The sequence below is a fragment of the Theropithecus gelada genome, chromosome 3, assembly GCF_003255815.1.
Source record: "Theropithecus gelada isolate Dixy chromosome 3, Tgel_1.0, whole genome shotgun sequence".
NCBI classification, from domain to species: Eukaryota; Metazoa; Chordata; class Mammalia; order Primates; family Cercopithecidae; genus Theropithecus; species Theropithecus gelada.
The window spans coordinates 89,823,378-89,846,717 of NC_037670.1; the positions used below are offsets into that span (position 1 = coordinate 89,823,378).

At 37.7% G+C, this 23,340-nt stretch overlaps 1 protein-coding gene across 4 annotated transcripts in view; it reads left to right on the top strand.

Annotated features, from left to right (window-relative positions):
• The first annotated feature begins 6,425 nt into the window (after positions 1–6,425).
• FAM126A (family with sequence similarity 126 member A) overlaps positions 6,426–23,340 on the top strand; it is a 74,009-nt gene continuing 57,094 nt past the window's right edge. For 3 of the 4 annotated variants that reach the window (XM_025380037.1, XM_025380038.1, XM_025380036.1), the window contains exon 1: positions 6,426–6,696. The gene's annotated coding sequence lies outside the window, so the exon portion shown is untranslated. The remainder of the gene's footprint in view (positions 6,697–23,340) is intronic. The other variant, XM_025380040.1, reaches the window with a different exon arrangement.

Sequence of the window (23,340 nt, forward strand, 5' to 3'; positions counted from 1 at the left end):
CATTAGCAAGGTCTTTTGCTTGTCAGCAATAACCAGAGCTTCTCTGTGGAATTTATGAGAACATTTTAAAGAATTTTGAATAATGCATTAGCTAAAAGTGAAAGGAAGAATGTTTAACTGAGGTTCACTTAGGCAGAATTAACAATAAGCAAGGTACAGTCTGCTGTCTCTTCATCTGAAGAAGTAATGTGTACTTCTGTTTTTTTGGTTTTTTTTTTGAGACAGAGTCTTACTCTGTCGCCAGGCTGTAGTGCAGTGGCACGATCTTGGCTCACTGCAACCTCTGCCTCCCAGGTTCAAGCAATTCTCCTGCCTCAGCCTCCTGAGTAGCTGGGACTACAGGTGCCTGCCACCATGTCCGGCTAGCTTTTTGTACTTTAGTAGAGATGGGGTTTCACCATGTTGGCCAGTATGGTCTTGATCTGACCTCTTGATCTGCCCACCTTCGCCTCCCAAAGTGCTGGGATTACAGGCGTGAGCCACCACGCCTGGCCGCACTTCTGTTTTTGTTTGTTTGTTTTGAGACGGAGTCTTGCTCTCTCGCCCAGGCTGGAGTGCAGTGGCGCGATCTCGGCTCACTGCAAGCTGTGCCTCCCGGGTTCAGGCCATTCTCCTGCCTTAGCCTCCCATGTAGCTGGGACTATAGGCACCCACCACGTCTGGCTAATTTTTTTTTTTTTTTTTGTATTTTTAGTAGAGACAGGGTTTCACCGTGTTAGCCAGGATGGTCTCGATCTCCTGACCTCGTGATCCGCCCGTCTCGGCCTCCCAAAGTGCTGGGATTACAGGCGTGAGCCACCGCGCCTGGCCTGTTTGTTTTCTTAAATAAAACCAACACTTATTTATTGTAGAACATTTGGTAATTTGAAAACACGTATGAAGAAGAAGATAACATTCACTTATGATTTCTCCATGCTTATATATTGCTGATATATCCTCCTGCCATGAACACTTGACAGACTGTGACCATGTCATATACTATGCAGTTTGTAACCATCTGTTTCATCTAATGTGATGAAAGAAATGTCTTTTTCCCATGTCATCAAATATTTTTCAAAAACATGATGTATAAAAGCTGCATAATAATTCTCTCCCGACAGTAATTCTTCTAGAAGACATTGGTTAATAAAATGTCTTAGAAGATAAATGTGGATATTTTTCATTTCCAATCATGTGAGGGTAGCAGTTAGCCATTATGTTTTCCACCCCTATCTATATGACTTGCTCATAAATATGAACCAGGTTGGTGCAGCTATTAAAAGACAAGAGAAAGGAGACCTTTTCCCCCTTAAAATATAACATTATAAAGTTTTAATTTATGTCTTCTTTTTTAAGATGTGAAGAATGTTTTCTTCTTTCGAGAGATATTATTCCTAGAAAAACCTATAACCAATCTTAAAGGATGAAATTCTCTTCACAAAATGCAATTGGTCCAGCTTCTTTCACTGAATGCATGATTCTGGAAATCTACATATTGGTTTATACAGGGGTGAAAGATACAACTATTTACTTGGAATAGGTGATGGAGATGGGAATTTTGGGGACTCTGGGAACAGCTACAGTTGGACCTCACAGATGTTGAATGCAAACACTGGAACTGGAGCGATTCAGTGCAGCTGCAGGAAATGGATTATCTCACTGTCCTTTCAACAACAGGACTTCATTGACCCCCATCTTTGTTACCGTGACTCATTCCACTGCCTCTACTTCTGCCGCTCCTTTGTTACCTATTACTTCACCATCCACTTTATACATCTTGATGCTACCTAATGGCTTCAGTTTACTGAAAACTTGCCCTTTTTATAGCTTCTCAGGGCTTCTTTCTGCTGTCTGATTTTTTAGCTTCTGCTTCCGCCATGTTATTTTCTCTTCCCATTTCCAGTTCAAATTCTTGAAAGAGAGTGGGTGCTCATGTCAGGTTACCTCTTGAGGTTGGCTGCCCTTGGGTTATACAGTTCATGAAGGGGGTTGTATGCTATAGATCATGCCTCAGGTTGCTGCTTTAGCTGGGTCCACTGGCTGGGGTAGTTCCCTTAAAAAGGGAATCTGATACAGCAATCCCTTGAATGACCTCCCAGGCATACTCTTTTTGTTTTGATTGCATTTCTTTGATTTTTTTTTTTTCTTAAAGTATGTTTAACATACCACAAAAGCAACATTTTGATATATTTTTCATGTTTTTTTTAAACAAAATTCTTTTTAATTTAAAATAATCATGCTATCTATTTTAACATGTTATCTATTTTAACTATTTTAACAATAGCTGTTGTCCAATTGACTTTAATAGAAATATAAAATATTTGAACTAGGTCAGGCACGGCGGCTCATGCCTGTAATCCTAGCGCTTTGGGAGGCCAAAGTGGGCAGATCACTTGAGGCCAAGAGTTCGAGACCAGCCTGGCCAACATGGTGAAACCCTGTTTCTACCAAAAAAATACAAAAATCAACCAGGCACGGTGGCACACGCCTGTAGCCCCAGCAAGTCAGGAGGCTGAGGCACGAGAATCGCTTGAATCCAGGAGGTGGAGGTTGCAGTGAACTGAGATGGTGCCACTGCACTCCAACCTGGGTGACAGAATGAGACACTGTCTCAAAAACAAAGCAAAACAAAACAAAACAAACAAACAAAAAAAAAAAAAAAAGAAAGAAAAAAGAAAGAAATAAAGAGAAAGATATTTGAACTAAATTTTTCTTAAAGTTCCTGAAATCTAATGTCTTAGGGAAAATGTTTATGTTTATAATGTTCAGCTGTCACTTTTATACGGTCATTTGCAAGAAGATAAATGCATTTTAATAGTTTAGAATTATGCATGTGGATATCAGAGACTAGCAAAGATGAGCAGAAAAGATCTGGAATATGTTGACTTTTATACAGTAGGTTAAAAGCATTTTCCTTTTGAAACAGAATGTTCTCTTAGGCATTTTTCTGGTGCTTTGCGATTAAAATATAAATGGTTATGTATAAAACTTAACTGCAGACTGTTATTGTTGGAAATTATTTTTATACACACAAATAGTGATGGAAAGGAAAGTAGACTGGAAACATAATTTGTGCTTTCGTTTTACTCTGACTTAGAGGGAAGACAACTGAAATTGCCTTCTATACTACCTTACCACTGCAAAATGGGAAGTGAAGTCAGACAGTAAACTGCTTCCTGTCTTCTTGCAGGAAGGAAACAAATTATACATAAATACACATAGCCAAACTTCAGTTTCTCTCCACTCAATCTATCCTATGCACAGCCCTGATTTGGCATTAGTAAAATGTTATATTATTTCCCTTTTGTCAACCTTGGGTGTATATTAGAACCACTTGGGAAGCTTTTTAAAAAACCCAATGTCTAGCCTCACACCCCAATTTTTTTATTTATTTAGTGTGGGGTGTGGTTTGAGTACTGATAATTTTGAAAGGCATCCTAAGTGATTCTAATGAGCAGAGAGGAAGCCACAAGGCAAAAGGAGAAAATCTGAACAACTGAGCTTGCCGTCAAGGTGCTCTATTATCTATCTGCAACCTAGCTTGCCAGGCTTGGCTGACCCAAATTGCCTCCCATGCCCTCTGAACATTGCTTGTACTTCCTCTCTGGTGTTATCTCTCCAGGCATTCTAGGAGTTACTTTCTCACACATTTAATCTGGTTCAAATTCCTCCTCATTTTTCTAGACCCAGCCCATTTTACCTCTTTCATGAAGCCTTCCCTGACTGCGCTTGACTGCAATGCTTGCATCCTCCTCTGAAAACACAGTGGTTATTGCCTAGAAAATCATTTGAACAATGAATCAATTATGTACTGCCTTATGTAATCTCTCCACCGCTGCATTAAATAATTACTTTAATCTTTGCTTAACCTTTCATCTGTTTGTTATCCAGCTACCTATACTGTAAGCAAGCTTCTAGCATTCATCTATATCCTTGACAAGCCACGTGCCTTGTACAGTACAGGAAGTCAGTAATGTTTACCTCTCCCTTCCATCCTGACTTCCACAGGTTTGGTTCAAGATTGTCTCCTGGAATCTTGTCCTGGTCTTGGCTGGCCTTCCTGCCACCAGACACTTTGGCTCTTCAAATCAGGTCAACACATTACTGGCACACATGGCCAATGACCTGTAAAACTGATGGGGGGTGTGTGTGTGCATGTGTGCAAGTGTGCACTCTTTTGCTCACTCTTGTTTCTATCTTATGATTTGGCTGACTGGGTTTCTTTCCTTCCTTGGTCCCTCACTGTCCTACTCAATGGGACTTGATGGCAGAATTCAACTTCTCAGGTTTTGACCTCTTGTTTTCTCTCAGGTGAATAACATGCTGCCTGGATCTTCCTGTTCCTATTCCTTTGAGTAAACACTTGTGCTGAACAGGCTCTGGCCAAGGGGACCTAAGTTAAGTCAATCTGATCTGTCAAGAGTTTCCTCTCTACCCTGTATTTTTTTTTTTTTTTTGGATTCTCACAATTTAAAAGAAACCTGATTGTATTGTCCACATGATTAAAAGCTGTTGTTGGTCCCTCATTGCCTTTAGAAGAAAATCTAAACCTGAGCTATCCAATATGGGAGTTGTTAAAGTTAAAATTAAAAATTAATGCCAGACATGGTGGCTCACACCTGTAATCCCAGCACTTTGGGAGGCTGAGGTGTGTGGATCACCTGAGGTCAAGAGTTCGAGACCAGCCTGGCCAACATGGTGAAACCCTGTCTCTACTAAAAATACAAAAATTAGCTGGACGTGGTGGTGGGTGCATGTAACCCCAGCTAGTCGGGAGGCTGAGGCAGGAGAATTGCTTGAACCTGGGAGGTGGAAGTTGCAGTGAGCTGAGATCCCACCACTGCACTCTAGCCTGGGTGACATAGGGAGACTCTGCCAAAAATAAAAAATAAATAAAATAAATAAAAATTGAGTTCCAGCCGCCTATGGTAGTTCATGCCTGTAATCCCAGCACTTTGGGAGGCTAAGGTGGGAGGATCACTTGAGCACTGTACCCCAGTTTAGGTGACAGCGTGAGATCTTGTCTCAAAAATAAATAAATAAATTGAGCTCTTCAGTCACACCATGTTTCAAATATTTGATAGCCACATGTGGCTAATGGCTACTATTTTGGACAACACAAATATAGAACATTTTCACCATTGCAGAAGGCTCTGCTTGACAGTGCTTGTCTGAATATCTTAGTGTAGCTTGTGAGGTCTTTTACAATCTCACCTCAACCTTTTGCTCCAGCCCAATTTTTGGCTGTTCCTCATTGTTTAACCCCATCTACTTTCTCAATGTTCCACAACGGCTCTGTGTCCTTTCATAGCTCCATGCCTTTGAACATGGTGTTCTCTCTTTCTGAAATACCCTTTGACTTTCTTCTCTGGCAAAGTCCTATTTACCTTTTAAGATCCAACTCAAACATCACCTTCCTTGTGGAGTTCGCTGACTTTCCTAAACAGTCATTTCTTGTCCTCTGTTTCCATTGCTCATTGAACCAATCTCTATTGTCCTTATCACTGTAGTTTGTTGTTATTTACTTATTAATCTGATCCTCCCTTTGGAGGGAGGATCCTATCTGTTTTAGCAATCTGCCCTAATAATTACCTGAAATTGTTTGCTTGATACCCTTTTGATAATCAAGTAACATATCTTCTTCTTTATGTGCTTGTTATTTATGAGTTCAGCATGTTTGAAAAGTTCACTTAGTGTTTCTGGAGAAATCCTGCCCAAAGCTAGAATGACTTCCTGTTTTCTAGGGTGGAGGTCAGTTTTTCTTCTAATTAATCCTGACCAGACTTGAGAAGGATGTGGTAGGAGGGGTTTACAAGGTCAAAAACAGCAGGACTGTCTGCAGGAGCAGGTTCAGGTGTTCTCAGGTTCCAGTTATTATACAAAATATTTAGTATATGTTCAGAGAAAAAGTAGGGAGTAATGATGGAAAAAATAAAAACAACCTCCATGGAAAGAAAACTGGGGTATCGTATTTGACTTTTTCCAAGCTAAGCCCAAAAGCAATGATGTAGTGAGGGGGAAGTTTTTATTTCCATTTTGCAAAAACGTAATTTTTTTTTCCTCCCGGGATTTGGTAAGATTTTCATAAATTCTTGTGAATTCAATTACAGGGAAGTAAATCCTACTTACTAGTAAATTATCAATTTGTTTCTCTTTTCTTACAAAAGAGAAACAAATTGATACACTTCACATCACCCGGTAAAGCTTATTTTTTCTGAGAAGGCCATAAGCCCTAACGGCTCAGAATCTAAGAGACCTTCACTGATTGTCATCGCCTAGCGGCCACCGCAAACCTTACAGTCAATCATCTTCCCCCGGGCCCCGGATCACGCCCATTGCTCAGACCACGCCCACTCAAGTCGCCTCAGAGCTCCGCCCCAGGCCCAGCAGAAGAAGATTCTCATTGGTGGAGAAGTTGTTCTGATCCCGCCCCGGAGGACGGCGATAGGCTGAATCGGCGTGGGGCGGTGGTGGTTGGCTGCTTCAGGACGGGTCCCTGGTCGTGCCTGTCAGAGAGGCTGGCGGCAGTGGCGGCTCTCCGGGCTGGGTTGTCAGTCAGTGAGAGGAGGGGGAAGATGGCTCGCCGGGACCCGTTCTGCTAGGAAGAAGGGGAGCAGGTGGTGCTGCTACTCCGGAGGAAGCAGAGCAGCTGCCGTCGCTGTGGCTGCGAGCCTCACGAGTCGAGGTCCTGCAGGTGGAGCTCCGGCAGCCGCTCTGGTGAGTCCAGCCGAGAGACCCACGCCGGGCCCCCAGGGCGTCTGGCGACAGATAACTTTTTTTTGTCAGGGAGGAGCCGGGGCGAGGCGGCGGCGAGGACAGGACCGAGACTTTGTCCCCGGGGCCGCGGCTCCACTGGGGGTAACGGCTCCGGCGCGAGGCGCCACGGGTGGGCGCGAGGCGGCGCCAGGCGCTGGGGGCTTCTGGCGGGCGGGTGGGCTGCGGCCGGCGGCTGTTCGCCCCGAAGTTGGGCGCAGCCCGCCCGCTGCCTGGAGGGCGGCAGCTTTGTGCGCGCGATTCGGGTCTCTCCTTCCCGGCGAGGAGCAGTCCAGCCTTCTGCCGTGACCCGGGTGTCGCCGCCTCGGCCCCACCGGCCGCTCCTCTGCGGGATGGGCCTGGGGCGGGAGCCCCCGGTCCCCTCCCTGCCGCGGCGGATGCTCCGGCCTCTGCCTCCTCTCCCATCCGCGCTCTCCGCTCCCGCGAGGCCGCCGCTGTCCGTCCGGTCTGGTGGCCACAATGGTCACTATCGACCCCCCGGCCCCGCCCCTTGGGAGGATAGTGTTGGCCTGAGTCGTTCTTGGGTCCCCTGCAGGGCGGAGAGGTTCAGACAGCAGCCACGCTTCCTTCATGGGTTATTACGCTGAAAATCTCTTCTTGAGCCCTTGCCCTTTCTTTCTATGAGTTATTCCTCTCCCGAGGCTCATTTTAACATACTCGGGAATCCTCGGGGGTTTGGCTCCAAATGGTTGCATTAAAACACCCCCAAGTTTGTATGCTTCAGAGCGAAATTTGGTGTCCGCCCGTCAGCTTGCACATGTGTGCTTTGTGAGTTTAGACCTTCCTGAAAGATTTTAATTTTGCCTAAGTGGTTTAGTACTGCACAGAATCTGCTCTCTGAGAAATACACTATCACAAGCCTGGCAGCCGCGGCGCTCTTCAGGTAGGGGGAATTCATTCCACCGGCAGCTTACTCCTTATCTCAGAGACTGCGCTACAGGCAGTAGGGCCAAGCTGACCTTTTGCAAATTATTTATCCTTGGGTCACACAGTAGTTTTTTGGAGCAGGTGGGCCACCTCTTTGGTTCATGTAACACTTGACAGTTTGAGGTTTTCAGCTTTCATATCTTATTGGCATATAGTCAGAAAGACTGGGAGGCTTGTTTTCCATGAGAACATTCTTCTGCTAACATCCACAGGCACCCCACCTCCCCCGACATTTCTAAGTATTTTTTTTTCTTTAGGTGAACACATTTTAAGGTTTACAGGATGAATAGTAGTCTAAACCCCCATATTTTTGAAGTGCAGGCAAAGGCAAGGAAGGAAAAACATTTAAGATCTGCTTGGCCAATAGTAGCTTCAAAGTTAGCTATTCAAATAATCAGTTCAATCAAACCAAGTGGCAAGGGGGAAAAGCATCACATATTTAGGAAACAAATTCTGGATTTGACTCGTTTATCCTTATTCAATTTATTGAAATTACCGTAGAGGGATTAGAAGGATTAGAAACCTTCTTAGTCATCGGCATTAGCAGTACCTGGATACAGACACCCGATGAGGCATTAGCTGGGTCAGCGTTTATCCTTGCTGTGCTTCCTTTCTTTGTTGTATTTCTGTTTTATGAAATTTGCTCTGGGTTCTATTTTTTAGACTGGTGTCTTTTTGACAATGAGTTTAATATATGTACTGTTTTATTCAGCATCCTCTTGCCTAATATTTATTTTATAATGGATCTTAAGAAATTTTAAGAAATCAGTATTCAAGACCTCTTTTGGGGTATCGTTTATATTTTATAAATAATTGCAATTATGTCAAGCATAAATTTATTTTTTTCACTCTTCCAGGCTGAGTAGGTACTAGGGATACAGAAATGAATGTCATAGCTCTTGTCTTCAAGGAATTTACTATCTAATATACAAGGTGTTAGTAACATTACAGTAAATTAACAATTATAATACTATGTAGTCAGTGGGAATGGAGATATGCCTAGTGTAGTAGGAGAGTTTAGAATAGGAGATGGTTAACTTGCCTTGAGTGTAGGTGGAGTTGGGAGCACACAACCAAGATGTGAAGGATGATATAATTTTGCCAAGTGCAGGAGGTAAGTAACTTCCCAAGAGGAGGATATAATAAATGAGAAGGCAAGGAGGCCTGAGAAACTGTGGCGATTTAGATAAGTCATTGACAATGACAAGTCAGTGTCAATTGACATTGACAGTTGACAAAGTCAGTAACATTGACATTGATGTGGCTTGAATGCAGGGATTAGTAGGGAAATGGTGCCAGATGAAGATAGTGAGGGTGGTAGAGGGCCAGATCAGGGAATGGTATCCTTAGCTAAAGTGATTGGATTGAACGTGATAGATGAGAAGCCATTTATTGGATTTGTATTTTAGACCTTTACTGTGGCAGAGTGAGGGAAAAACTGACAAGTCCTAATCACCTATGAGAAGAAAGGAGGACTCAGGACTCTGAAGGTTTGACTTGGGGTTCTGTTGATTGGAAATGAGGAACACATAAATAGAAGGAAGATGATAAATTCTGTTTTGAATTTGAAGAAGCAGTGGAACTTCGGGTGAATATATAGATAGATGTTTGTATCTATGGATGTGAAAATCAGGATTAAAGAGATGATTGGGGGTTGAATTGAAGCTGTATTGATTTGGTTGTGTTGAAATGACTCAGGGAAAGCCTTTAGCATGATGAAAGTGGCAGCTAGAGAACAGACTCTCATAAATAGCAGAAGTAGGGAGAAGAATTGTCTGAAAGTTAGAGGAACAGTAGCTAGCAAGGTAGGAGGACCATCAGGAAAGATGCCAAGGGTGGGGAGATTTTCCAATGGAGGAGGAACAGGTTAACATTTTTGAATGCTGCAAGGAGGTGTCAAGTTAGGAGAGGGCCCCAGTGACCACTGAATTTGTCAGGACTCCATAGGTAACTTTAACAAGAACAGTTTTAACTGAGTGGTTCAGAAACCAGGCTTCAGAAGATTGAGAAAGAATGGGTGTGATAAAGTAGACATGCTTGATTGAGACTTTTTGAGAGAACTGAAATAAAGAAGGGAGAAAATGATAGCTATAGCTTTCATTGAGCAGCGGTTCTCAATCTTGGCTATGCATTTATTTACAATATTGTAATAATAATTTACAGTAATCTCAGGAGCTTTAAAGAATTTTGTTTTCCAGAGAGAACCCCTATACCAATTTGGTGTGGGAGGTGTTGAACCCAGATATCAATATTTATTTCAACAGCTTTTCTGTTGAAGTGTAATTGATATGTAATATACTACATATATTTAAAGTGTACAATTTGATATTTGACATATGTTTATACCTGCAAAACCATCACCATAATCAAAATAATATTCACCTCCAAAAGTTTCCTGTGTCCCTTTATAATCTTTTCCTCTTATCCCCAGGAAACCACTGTCTACTTTCTATCACTATTGCTTACTTGCACTGATACTTTTTTATAGTTCCTTAAGTAATTCCAGTGTGCAGCCATGATTGAAAACTATTGCAGAGGAATATTGTTTGAAGGAATGTTATGTTTGTTTGTTTACATGCATAAGGAAAGAGAGAGTAGAGACAAGTGGGAAGAGATTCTTAAGCAATTTAGGAAAGATGAGATAATTATTGGAACTAAGACCCTGAGGAGCTAGAAGTGGATGGAATTCAGAGCTTTGACTAGTAAGAAAGGAAGACATTTCTGGAAGCGACATCTCTAAGAATATAATGTTAAAGACAGTATATTTCTTTGTTATCATCATCAAAGTTGGCATATAGTATCCAAATTGGTTCTCTGAAGTACTTCTGAAGTACTTAAAAAAGTTAGAGAGCATGTTAACATTGTGAAAATGGATACTGCTCAGAAAAATTCCTTAAATGGAGCCTGAGATCCCTGGCATCATCATGTAATGCTTTGTCATTTTTTGGAGGGGAGCAGATGGAATTAGCAGTTTGACTATTGCTTATTGTTGAGAGCCAAGTCCTGCCATAGACTTTTTGACCTTCTCAGAGTTAGGCTGCATATCTGCACTAAGGGAAAAGAACATTTAACACTTGAAAATCTCCTATTTAAGGTATCTTTGCTCAGAAGAAATCTTGTTTGCTTGCCCTTTGGATATATGGCTTATAAATACATTTGAGGATAAAATCATTCCTCTGTCTCCTAAATGAGACAGAGAAGAGTTGTGACTAGAAGTTCTCAAAGGCCCACATTTTCTATCTTGAGAAGGGTAATAGCTATCCTCACCTCACCACCTTTTTTTTTTTTCTTTTTGAAATTTCTGGCTCAGGATTTGGATATAGGTAAAATTGAGTCCTGCTGGTTCTGAGGTCTAGGGCTTGTTCCTCAGCCTTGACTCTAAGCTTTCATAGGGGGCTGAAAACGGAATAGCTTATCCAAATATTATTTGGCCTTGTAACTTGGTCATAAATAAAGAAGAAGTGAAAAGTTTTGTCTGATTGTATTCTAGAGTTCTGAAAATTTCTTTCATTGTGATTAAATAATTAAAGTATGATTCTTTTCTAGAGAGGAAAGTCATCCCTAATTTTGGTGCAGCCTAAAAGAGTGGAAATATTGATGTTAGCATGATTTTGGACATTATTATTATAGTCACAGCCATATTGTAAACATTCTATATTTTCTTAATTACTATTATAATAATCATTGTAGGAAATTTGAAAAATTCAGGAAAGCATAAATGGTAAATAACACTTATAATGTCTCCACCCAGAGATCCTTATTTCTTTTGTGAATTACCTATTAGTGTCCTTTGTCTACTATAACACTGGAGATTTTTAAATACTAAGTTATGAGAGCTCTTTGTATATACAAACTATTAGGTCTTTGTCAAATTACATTGCAGATAATTTCCCAAGTTTGTCATTTTTATCTTAATTTTGTTTTTGATGTGAATTTTCTTTTTAAACAGATTGCTAACATTTTAATATGTTTAAACTTATCAAATTTTTATTTTATGATACCTTGCTACTTAGAAAGGGCTTGTATTCCCAAATTATATGACTGTTCACCTCTATTTCCTTATATTAATTTCACAGTTTTTAAAAAAATTTACATCTTTAGTCTGTTTGCAGTGTATTTTAACAGAGTGATGGTTCAGTTATTTTAATGCTACTTATTGAACAATTACCTTCTTCAGAGGTTTTAAATACCAAATCATGTGCATATACTCTATAGATATGGATATATGACTTTTTCTATTTAGTTTAATTGGGCTATTTATTTTTGCTCTAGTGATTCCAAACTGTCTTAATTATTGTGAGTTTTTAATGTATTTCACTAAATGGTTGTGTGAATACCTACTATTGTCTTTGTTAAAACATTTTCAGCATTTCTCATATATTTCTTTATTCATGTTACATGAAAGGCAGTAAAGATTCTAAAAGAACCTCACTGGAATATCTGAGTGAATTTTCTAGAGAAAGTTGTACTATCTCTATTAATACAATGTTATCATTTATTGAAGTCATCTTTTATGACTCAAAGATGTAGTTTTGAGTTTACTTCTTGTATTTTATAGTTTGTAGTTTTCTTCATATGAGTTCTGCCCATTTTTCAAGTGGTATTTTTGATATTTAAAAACTTACTGATTCTATTGGGAATGGAACTTTTAAAATTATTTTATAAAGAGGATTCTATGTACCTGATGGAACATAGAAAGATGGCTAATTCTCGTATACTGTTTTCTAACTGGTCATTTTATGAAACTCTTAATTCTGATAGTTTTTATTGTGTTTTGTAGTAACTCAATTATAGCACGTGTAAATGGTGATGATTTTGTCTTCTTGCCAACACTTAATCCTTATTTCTTTTTCTTAGGACGTTGATCAGAATTTCTAGAATAATGTTAAGTTATAGCAGTGAACAGTGAGGATCCTTGGCTTATTTCTCATTTAAATGGAAACACCTTTAGGGTTTCATAGTTGTGTATTCAAAATTTTTATTTGTGGTATGTTAAGGAAATAGTCTTCTATGCCTTTTCAGGAGGAACCAAGACAGATACTTAGTTTGCTCACATGCCCTCTTAATGTACCTTGAGATGATCATATAGTTTTCCTTCTTTTACCTATTGGTTGATGAATTGTGTTACATTTCCAAGTAGCTTTCGTCAAACAATTGCTGTCTTAGGGATAAAGGCAACTTGATAATAGCATATCTCTTTAAAATAGTGCTATATTTAATTTGCTATATGAGACTGATCTTTAGTGTTCCTTTTATATTACCTTTTTAAGGTTTTGATTTCTGAATATGCCAGCTTTGTGAAAAGAGAGACCGAGAAAGCTTTCCATCTTTGCATGTGCTCTGGCAATTAATCTCTTCCTTGGAAGATTTGAAATAGATTGGCTCTAAAAATGTCTAGGTCTTTTTGGACTGAATACAATTATAAAGATCTTAATATGTGCTTAAGTACTAAGTATTTTGCATAATTAATTTCATTTAGTCTCTATATAACTTTATGAGGTAAAAATTGTTTATTCTACAGACAAACTGAGACTCAGAAGTTAAGACAGTTGTTCACCATCAATAAAGTACACAAAGTTTAAACTCAATTCCTATCTGATGTAATGCCCATGTTTTCTAATCAGTACCCTAATGTTTTTCTTAATTTCTTCACCCCATATTACTGAGAAGTAAATTTAATCATTTTATTTGAGCATCTTATTAAGTATTTTTCCTCTTTGCACACTGAGTTTTAATTTTTGGTAACCCTATTATAATTATCACTGGTCTGTTCTGTGCTGATGTGTCGTATCTTTTGCTATTTTAATAAATACTGTGATCTTGGAGTGAGGTGGGATAGCGTGGGTGAACTTAAAATTGTTGTTCATATAATGCACTTAATATAATTTACATTTTAATTTGTTGAGTGTTCAAGATCAGTTTGCATTATTGAATCCTGTTTGTACCTTGTAAAGAATGTTAAGTGTACCACATACAAGAGATCAAAGAGTTTTGGAAACACAGTACTTTTCCATTTTAGTTTGAATTATTTTTGTTGTGAGCCTTGCATCAGGGTAGCTTTTTAGTAGTAATGTTAAGGGATATTTGTTTGGTGTTTTCTTGAACAAAGAGTCTTTTGCTAGTTGACAAACAGTTGCTTTCTCATATAAATACATAGAATTCATTCAGTCACTTAAGAATTCATTCAGTCATTTATACTTGACTTAATGAAACCATATATGAATTATTAAACTGTATCATGCAAATTAGGTTCTAGCCTATTAGAATATTTATATTTACTCTTATGTTGAGTGATGTATAGGCTTGCAAATTTAAGAGAATAGTGTAAGCCTTAAAAGTGCTTAAATTGGGAAAGCAATTGTAAACTTTTTATTTATCTTTTTGAACTCTTATGTTCCCCCCCTTTAAATGTAAATTAACGTTTAATTAATTCAGTTAGGGTTTTGGTTATAATCAACACACCCAGACTGCATTCCCCATGCCCTTCCTACGGGGACAATCTGAACCTCTCAAACCTGCCAGACACATACATGTTCTTTTGTTCTAAATTTCAAGGTTCCTGCTGATTTGTTAATCAGTAGATGTCACAGTTGTGGACAAGGTGACAAATAGCCCCTGCAGCAGTGCACCCATTAGTAGTTAAGAAAAGGGAGAGACTATTTTGGAAAATCATGAAACTTCAAGTGAGTCCTGATAGGGAAATGGAGAGGAAGGTGAAAATATTATAGAAATGGATGGGGGAAGAAGGGAAGATAAAAATGTGTAAATCAAATAGATTGTTGGAGAAATATAGAAAATTGGTTACATAGGTGATAGAACCAGAATATTCAAGTCAGTGAGGTCAAGAAGTAGAGTTTCAGAAAGAAAGACTCTTGCTTCAGGTTACAGAAAAATAAAGACCATAGAGAAAGAACTGATAGAGTTGTCATTTATAAGGTCATGGAGAGTGGATGATGAGACCCAAATTTATACTGTAAAAGGGATTAAGGAATAAATTGATGGTGAGCAATTGGAAGTGGTGGTAGTAGATTAAGCTACTAAATCAGAAAGTTAATCAGTGAAGAGTAAATAAGGATGGAGTAACTAGGGCATTAGAATCTGATGAAGCCTTACTCTTGTGCCCCCTCTTTTCAGAACTGTAAGATCATGAAATACATTCTTAATTGTCCAAATGATAAATACTTTGTTAGTGATACCTAGAGGTATAATTCATTGAGTACCTTTTGTTTGCCAATGCTTTATTTGCATTATTTTTAATCCTTAAAACATTCCTAAAAGATAGATGTTATTATCTGTCGTTCACAGTTGAGGAAACTGAGACTTAGAAAGTTTAAGTAACTTGTTGAAAATTGGTATGGGTTTTTTGGACTCCAGAGTCAGCATTCTTTTCATTATGCCATGTTGTTTCCTTTATGTATTGAGCTGTGTTAAAACACTGGGGGCTTATAAGAGGAATATAGGTGGGATTCCTCTGCTTGTAGAAAGTAGTAGAAGAGGCCGGCATGGTGGCTCTTGCCTGTAATCCCAGCACTTTGAGAGGCTGAGGTGGGTGGATAGCGAGGTCAGGAGATCGAGACCATCCTGACTAACACGGTGAAACCCTGTCTGTACTAAAAACACAAAAAATGAGCCGGGCATGGTGGCACGCCCCTGTAGTCCCAGTTACTCGGGAGGCTGAGGCAGGAGAATCGCTTGAACCCAGGAGGCAGTGGTTGCAGTGAGCTGAGATTGCACCATTGCACTCCAGCCTGGGCGACACAGCGAGACTCTGTCTCAAAAACAAAACAAAACGAAAAAAGCAGTAGAAGAGAAATCCTAATTATGCTTGCCATAATTTGTGTTGACTATATTTTTATTTAAAATGTTTTTATAAAGGGAATCCTGGTAAGCTCCCCTACTATGTTTATAATATCTGATTTTTAACAATTTTTTACCCATGATAATGATGGGTTGAGAGGAAAGGAAGAACAGGTCAAGAAAAAGCATGTAAAGAAAAGTAAGACTAAAACTTGTTATTTTCACTATGAGAACTTCTAATATGTCATACAATTTTAGGTAGCACCTCAGAAAGGCCAACCTCTTCATGGAAATCGTATCGAGCTAGTCACAAGATGGTAATTAGGGCAGATATTCTTCATGTCACCAGATTATAGAGCTCCAAAGAATTTATTGTAATATAGTGTGATTTATTGAATTTAGATTTCATCAATCAGGAATTAGTTATTGGTGAAAGGGTCTAAGCAGATGTTTGATTTTTCTGTAATAAACCTTTCTTCAAAAACAATGTGTAATTGAAAAAGAAATGCTTAAAATACTTTAGGGATTAAACATTCTTATAGGACTTTGAAGTACTTTGGGAGGAACCAGGATAGAAATTTTTGCTGTGCTAATTTTAGCCTCATATTCAGCTACAAAACAACGTCTAGGTTACATTCTGCTGTACTAGTATAAGATAGTATTATTGAAAACTTTATTTTAAAAATAATTTTATAATTCAGCCTCTGCTAAAACAAATTGACTCTTAGCCCAGTTAATACGAATCAGCGTGGTCATACTGAACTATTTATTTCTCCTTTGGTTACTATAATATTTTTAAACCAAGAAAAACAACTATATTCATAATATCCACATAGTTTCTGATTGGGGAGAATCAAATAGAATTTTGTACAGTCAAGATCTGTTGTTTTTATTATTATGGCCCTATTAGCACACATGACTACCATTAACTGTGTTTACTTACATTTTCTTATTGCACTTCCCTCTTTGCCCTACTATTTTCTGTTGAACATCTGAGCCTCTATTGGCAGACCTCTTTAAAGGTTGAAAGTCTCATTCCAGCATATTAAAGGGCAGCGACTTCCTCTAAGACTTTAACTCCCAAGTTAATTGGAATTTGATTCTCTTAACATTTCTGTCTTTCTTTGTCCCCAACATTGCAAAAAGGAAAGCACTTAGAATGCAAAAAACTTTAAGGAGTCAAAGTAGAGCTGTGCTTTGGAAACCACATTTCCATATGCTATTATGTTTTGGAGAGAGGAAAGAGGGGTTATTGATAGTAAAATGATTGAAATATAATGTTTACATTGGGCTTTCTTTTACATTCCTCCTTATTTTTTCTCATGGCATTCATTTATTTTATTTTATTGCTTATATTCTGATTTACCTTGGTTTGTTTTTAAAACAGCTTAAGACACACTCATTTCTGCTGTTTTAGGTTTATTTGTCTCTCCTAATAGTCTGTGAATCCCCTAAGTCAGCCATGTCATATTCATTTTTGTAAATCTAGTATCTAAGACATAGTTGGCATTTAATAGTTTATGAATAAATGGATGATATTTAACCACCTTAATATAAGAAAAAAAAGAGCCAGGTTGGTTGCTGAACCCTAGGTTACTGCAGCTTTAGTGGTATTATGGGCTGCACTGTGTCCCATCCAAAATTCATAAGTTGAAGGCCTAACCCCCAGTACCTCAGAATGTAGCATCATTTGGAAATAGGGTCCCTAGAGAGGTAATTAAGTTAAATGGGATAATTAGGATGGGCCCTAATTCAGTATGATTGGTGTCCTAGTAAGAACAGGAAATTTGGATAGGCCGTACAGAGGGAGGATAATGTGAAGGCACAGAGAGAAGACCACCATCTACAAGCCAGGGGGAAAGGCCTGAAACTATTCTCTCAGAGCTCTGAGAAGGAACCAACCCTCCTGAATCTTGATCTTACACTCCTATGAATCTTGATCTTAGACTCCTAGCCTAGAGAACTGTGAGAAAATAAATTTCTGTTGTTTAAGCCACCCAGTCTGTGGTACTTTGTTACGGCAGCCCTAGCAAACGAATATAGATGGCTTTTATACTTGGATGTAGCAAAATCTCAAATACCCTTAATTTGCCTATTCCCAAGGGAACAGTTTGCCAAGGCGAATGTCAAAACCTCAAAAATTTATATACTTCTCCTAGGTAAAACATGGAAGAGAAAGATTTGGATACCTTAATGAAGAAAGTAATAACTATTTGCTCCTCCTTCATCTTTCCCAATACAGCCAATCGCAAGCAACTGGCTAATTCCTTAATTTAATTGAATTTGTTTAGTTCGGCAAGGAGAAAGTGTTTACAGGGTATTTGTGTTCCTAAGTGTTCAAGAGCCTCTCCCAATAAACCTGGTTCCTTTTTCATGGTAGAAAATGGAAGAGGAAGACTAAATAAAATACTTTTTAATATGATGTTAATTTGAGCTAATGGCTTGTGTATAATCTTAGTCACATTGTTTTACTTGAGTTATAGTCAACAGGGGCAAAACAGTATGTCTTTTACATGCCCATTGCTGTGGTAGTTGCTGTACCCTTTGATCATCAACTAGTCATACTGAGTTGCCACAGTGGTTGTCAGCGTTTTTTCATTACATGCTGTAGCCACAAACTATATATATATATACACACACACACACACACACACACACAATTTTTACTATTATTTCTTCTTGACATTTTTAATTGAGTTATGTATCAAATAGTGCTGTGTTCAGTCAGCTTTTATAGTGCTTTCAGATACTTCACTGAAGAGAAAATTTCAAACATATACAAAAGCAAAACATTTGCTCTTTCATCATTTGGGGGCAGTTTTCCCATAGTTCTGAAAGTAGGGTAAACTAAATTAGAGAACTGAACAAAGATCTCAGCCCCAGAATTTAAAAAAAAAAAAAAGTTTGCCGTAAAGCAAAGGAAACCAAAACCAAACAGAAAACCTCTGACTTAGGGGCACATAAGAATTTTGGTCTAATTTTGGCATTTCAACTTCAGTCACACCCATATGTTTTTGGACCACTTTTGTTACCAGTATGTAGGCACTGTGGTAAATACCAGTTGATAGATTTTTCTCATCTTTTTTTCTTTTCCTTCATTGCAACTGAGAAAAATACTGCAACCACATGCTAACAAGTGGCAGAGCTAGGTCTAAGTAAATTGAATACTTTTTCTCCAGTACCCTACCGTGTTCTTTTACTGCCCTGTAGTTCTCAACCTGGCCGCCAAACACAGTCATCTGAATAATTTACTTTTCCCTACCAATTTATTTTAAAATGAAAATATCCTACTTTTCAATTTAGAATGAAAATATTAGGAAGAAGAAAAGAGTGAACAAGAGTAAATTATATATGAGACAAGGGAAAGGCTTTGAACTGTTTTAGGTGCCGTGGGTAGGGATTGCTGATAGCATGGTGATTAGAATGGGGTCTTTGGAATTCGACTGCATGGGTTCTAACCCTAACTTAACCACTTTGGTAGTGTGTGATCTTGGGCAAGTTATTTCTTTAAGTGTTAGCTTTCTTTTTTGTGAAATAGAGATTATGTTAATTTACCAGCTAGGATGGCTATGAGAATTAAATTAAAATTCCAATAAATCGCTTAGCATAGTGCCAGAAACATAAGTGCTTGAGGAATGTTAGTCATTATCACAACATTATCCATGGACATCTACCATTGCTATGTATGACACATTCGGTCACATTGAATGTTTTCCAGACCATATTCCCAGTGATGCCAGTTGCGTATGGACAGCAAAGGATCCCATGGTCAAGTGCATTTAGGAAAATATTTCATTCTAAATGCGTTTCTTGGAGATTAGTAATACAGATTTAGCATATTAAAGGCTCTTAAAAGTCCTTTGATTAAAAAAAAAAGCTTCTTTAACTTTGTCAAGTAGTTAAATTTTCACAAGGAAAGCCTTTCTTTCTGCTGTCCTCCAGGATCTGTCTTCATGTGGCTTCTCATGCAGATGTCTGTCCCTCAGCTCTTATAGCATGGTGGTTACCCTCTAAGAGGGACAATTGAAGAGGACAGGTCCTAGATGGAAGCTCTTATTAAGCTTCTCCTTGCACCATGCTTGCTAAAGTCCACTGGCAAAAACATGTCACTTTGCCAACTCCAGCATTGATGTGGAGGAGGACTACACAAAGAAGTAAATTACAGGAGAGGTCATTTGTTGAAGGTCGTAAATATAATAGTAATAGAGTACCACATATTTTTTAAAAAGGTCCATGATGTATTAGGTGAAAAATAATCAAGTTTTGATAGAATGTGGTTCTATTTTTATGTTAAAATCAAAATATAAATGGACTATGTATACATGTATGTATATATGTGCATATATACATATGTACATGTTTTGATAGAGCAGATATATTTTGTTTTGGTTGAGCAGATATCTATATAGATATAGATAGGTACCTATCTATATACATGTGTTATTTGGTTGATATATTTTTCTTGGTTGAAAAGATATATTTTGTTTTGGTTTAGATATACTGCTCAATACTTTTTAAGGGTAGAGAGTTTTCAGAACTGCTGATTATATAGTATATGTATAGAAGAAAGTCTGAAATAATATAAAGTTAACAGTGTTTTCTTTTGAAGAGTGGGATAACAGCAGTGAGAATGATGATTATTTATTTTAATTATGTGGAAAAGATTTAAGTGCAGCAATTTAAAAAAATCTCTAGTAAAGAAAAATATTAGCAGGGATGGGAGATCAGTTTTCTTCCTAGTGTTCATAGTTTTTGTGTGTGTTTTATTTTCTTTCTTGGTGGAATTTTTATAATCTTTTATAGTTGCATAATGAGCAGAACCCTTGTTTTAAACTCTTCATTATTGATTTTGTGTATTTCTGATAATTTTCTCATGATTGCCCTTGCAATTATTCCTTTAGAAAATGTAAGATGCTACCTTGACTTATTTGCCTCTCGTCTATTCCCTGCTTTTCCTTTGCCATCTGGATTACAATTGCCTTAAGGACACAGATCGTATTTTACTATTCGTTTGCTAATAGTGCACACTAATAGAAACACTTTACATTACGCTCAGTAGACACTCAAGGACTTGCTGAATTATTAATGTTGCAGTTTGAACATATAGTAGTATTGACTTTTTGCATATATGAAAATATTGAATGAGTTACCCCTTAATGTGACCTCCCATTCTATGTTTGTTTTTGCTACTTCTATTGCTTTGTTCTTACTCTGACCCTGTCCAGCCTACTGTCTGGATAAATTATATGAACAGGCTGTCAACTTGACATCCTGTTCTAGTGAATATGTAGAAAGCATTTCTAATCACTATGCTATTTAATATGCAATTGTGTGATAATCATGTCAATGAATGTGATTGAGGTAATTATTATAGTTCAAAATTTTTACACTGATCTCTTGAAATCTTAACATAAACTTTATAATTTGTATGTTATCAGGGCTTACTGAAGTTTGATTCACTGAGGTAATACTTGAATCACTTAGTATGTACTATAATTATATTTTGTAAAAGTTGGTACAAACATTTTGGAAAGCTTTATTTCAGCAATAACTGCTCTTGTAGATTTTTACCCAATATTAAATGTAAAATAATTGGTTTGTGATATTTTTATGTTTAATGAAATATATAACATATTAATGGACTTTTAAGATTTCTTATAAAATTCTAATAAGAGGTTTTCTAAGTCAAGGTTATCTGCATCAATCAGTCTTTAAAATAATCAGATGATGCTGTTGTGTCTCACAGATGCAGTGTCAGTTCTCTCCTGGCAGCTTACCTTGCCAGTGCATGCATTTCATTAATAAGAGCCCCGGGTTTTTCCTAGGTAGGGTGTAAAAGCTGAGGAGCAAAAGGAAGATAGAGAGGAGAAGCATAGTCAAAGACATGGAGCCTGGAGTGGCATGGAGTATTTTGGAGAATAGTGTTAAGTGAAATTTGGATAAGTAAATTATGACCATATTATAGGGAAAGTTTGATGTAGAATATTTGTTAGGTCTGATGTCATGGTGTGTTCAGGAGAAAAGTAATTTCAATAAGATTATATGGCAGCAACATGCATGGTGCACTGGAGAAGGGAAGAAACCAGGAGCCAGAAGGCTGTGTGATCAGCACATGCAGAGGAAATAAAGGCCCAGACTCAGGGTGTTGCTGTGGAGATGGAGAGCAGATGGTAAATTTGACAGGCATTATAAAGGGTGAAATTTATTCCTCTATTCAATAAATATTTATTAATACTTGCTGTATGTTACTTATGCTTATAATATCTGGACTGAAATTTGCCTGTAATTACTAATACAGTTTAAAACTTTAAAATTATGTTATGTAATTTTTATTTGAAAAAAAATAATGTTGAACCACTGAGTCATGTGCTATATTAATGTCAATAAGAAGTGCTCATCTTAGTGCCGTGGTTCCCAGAGATCTCACCATTCTGTCTGCTCTTATCTAAAAGAAATCTAATTTGTTAATACATTGTACATGATCTTAGTCAAGGCTATTTGAATGCTAGCTCAAAAAGGAGGGAGAATATTTGCAATAGAAATCCAAGAGCAGTAACTGTTGGCCTCAGAAGTTTCACAGCATTGTGTTTGCTGTATTCTTTTGGTCAACATGGTTGTTAAAAAATAGTTCTTCCTAACTTCTCTTATTGGAGTCCAAATCAGATATCCTTTCCCTGGACACAGTGTTCTTCTGAAGTCCTGGAGGATCTTGTCTATGGCCATACTACCTTGAATGCGCCCAATCTTGTCTGAAGTCCTGGAGGATCTGAGAAGAATGGGAAGATAGAAATAGGGAATGAGACGAAAGAACTTCTTACCTTCTAATTGTTCTAGCTTTTCCAACAGAAACACACTGGGCTGGTTGCCATAGCACACTGATATCCCAGCATGATCTTATTTGTCCTTGGGGTAGGCAAAAGATGGTTTAGCCAAAAACCATTTTATTGAGTAAAAACCTATGTTCTATTCTTGATAATCGGACACTTGTTTTGTGATTTGGAGGGAAAATAGTCCTAAGTAATAGGCCTTTGGAAAGACTTCCCAAATGTCTCTTACTATGAATTATTTACTTTTCCTGGTGCCTTGAGAGGCAGCTTTATTTACTTGATGACCTAGGTAGGCAGTGAGGCATCAACATCACTTCTTTTTAAACAACAGCACAAATACCCTCCTCCTTCACAGTTGATTGGTCAGTTTCTAAGCAGCAAAATCCTAAAATTAAATTAATTTTATTCTGTAACATAATCTGAACATTTCTCTCCATTCTATTTTCCTGAAATTCACCCAGGAATTCTTGATAATCTTCTGGTAGTGCTTAATTTAACTACAGCAATGGCCTCATTGCATAGGAGAGAAGTTTAAAATTTCGTGATGTGTCACAATCCATTTATAGAAATTTGGTTGCTCTATAAATTTATAGAAACTTGGTTTTCATAATGATATATAAAACAAATGGTTATAAAAAGTTTTATAGTAGTTTATAGTTAGTACTTAATGATGGAGGGGATGATTTAAAAAATAGGAATAAGGAAATGTTTAGAGTTTTACAGTGAAAGTTACAAATACTTTAAAAATATTCTTAAAAAATAATTAAAATGTTATATGCCTCTGATGACAACACTAAAAGATAAACTTTGGTAATTGTTATTAATAACAATGTGGGAATTGAAGAGTAAGACATTTGACTTAGAAAGGTTTTATTGTACATTGAAAATATAAAAAATTAGTGTTAGACAGACTAATTGGGCTAGTGAAATACTACATGGACTCCTAGCAAGCCTTCTAATGTAATTTTAAATATTCTCCTACGGAACATTTTGGCAAAAATAGGAAGTTAGTTACACAGCAGGAAACACGTATTTT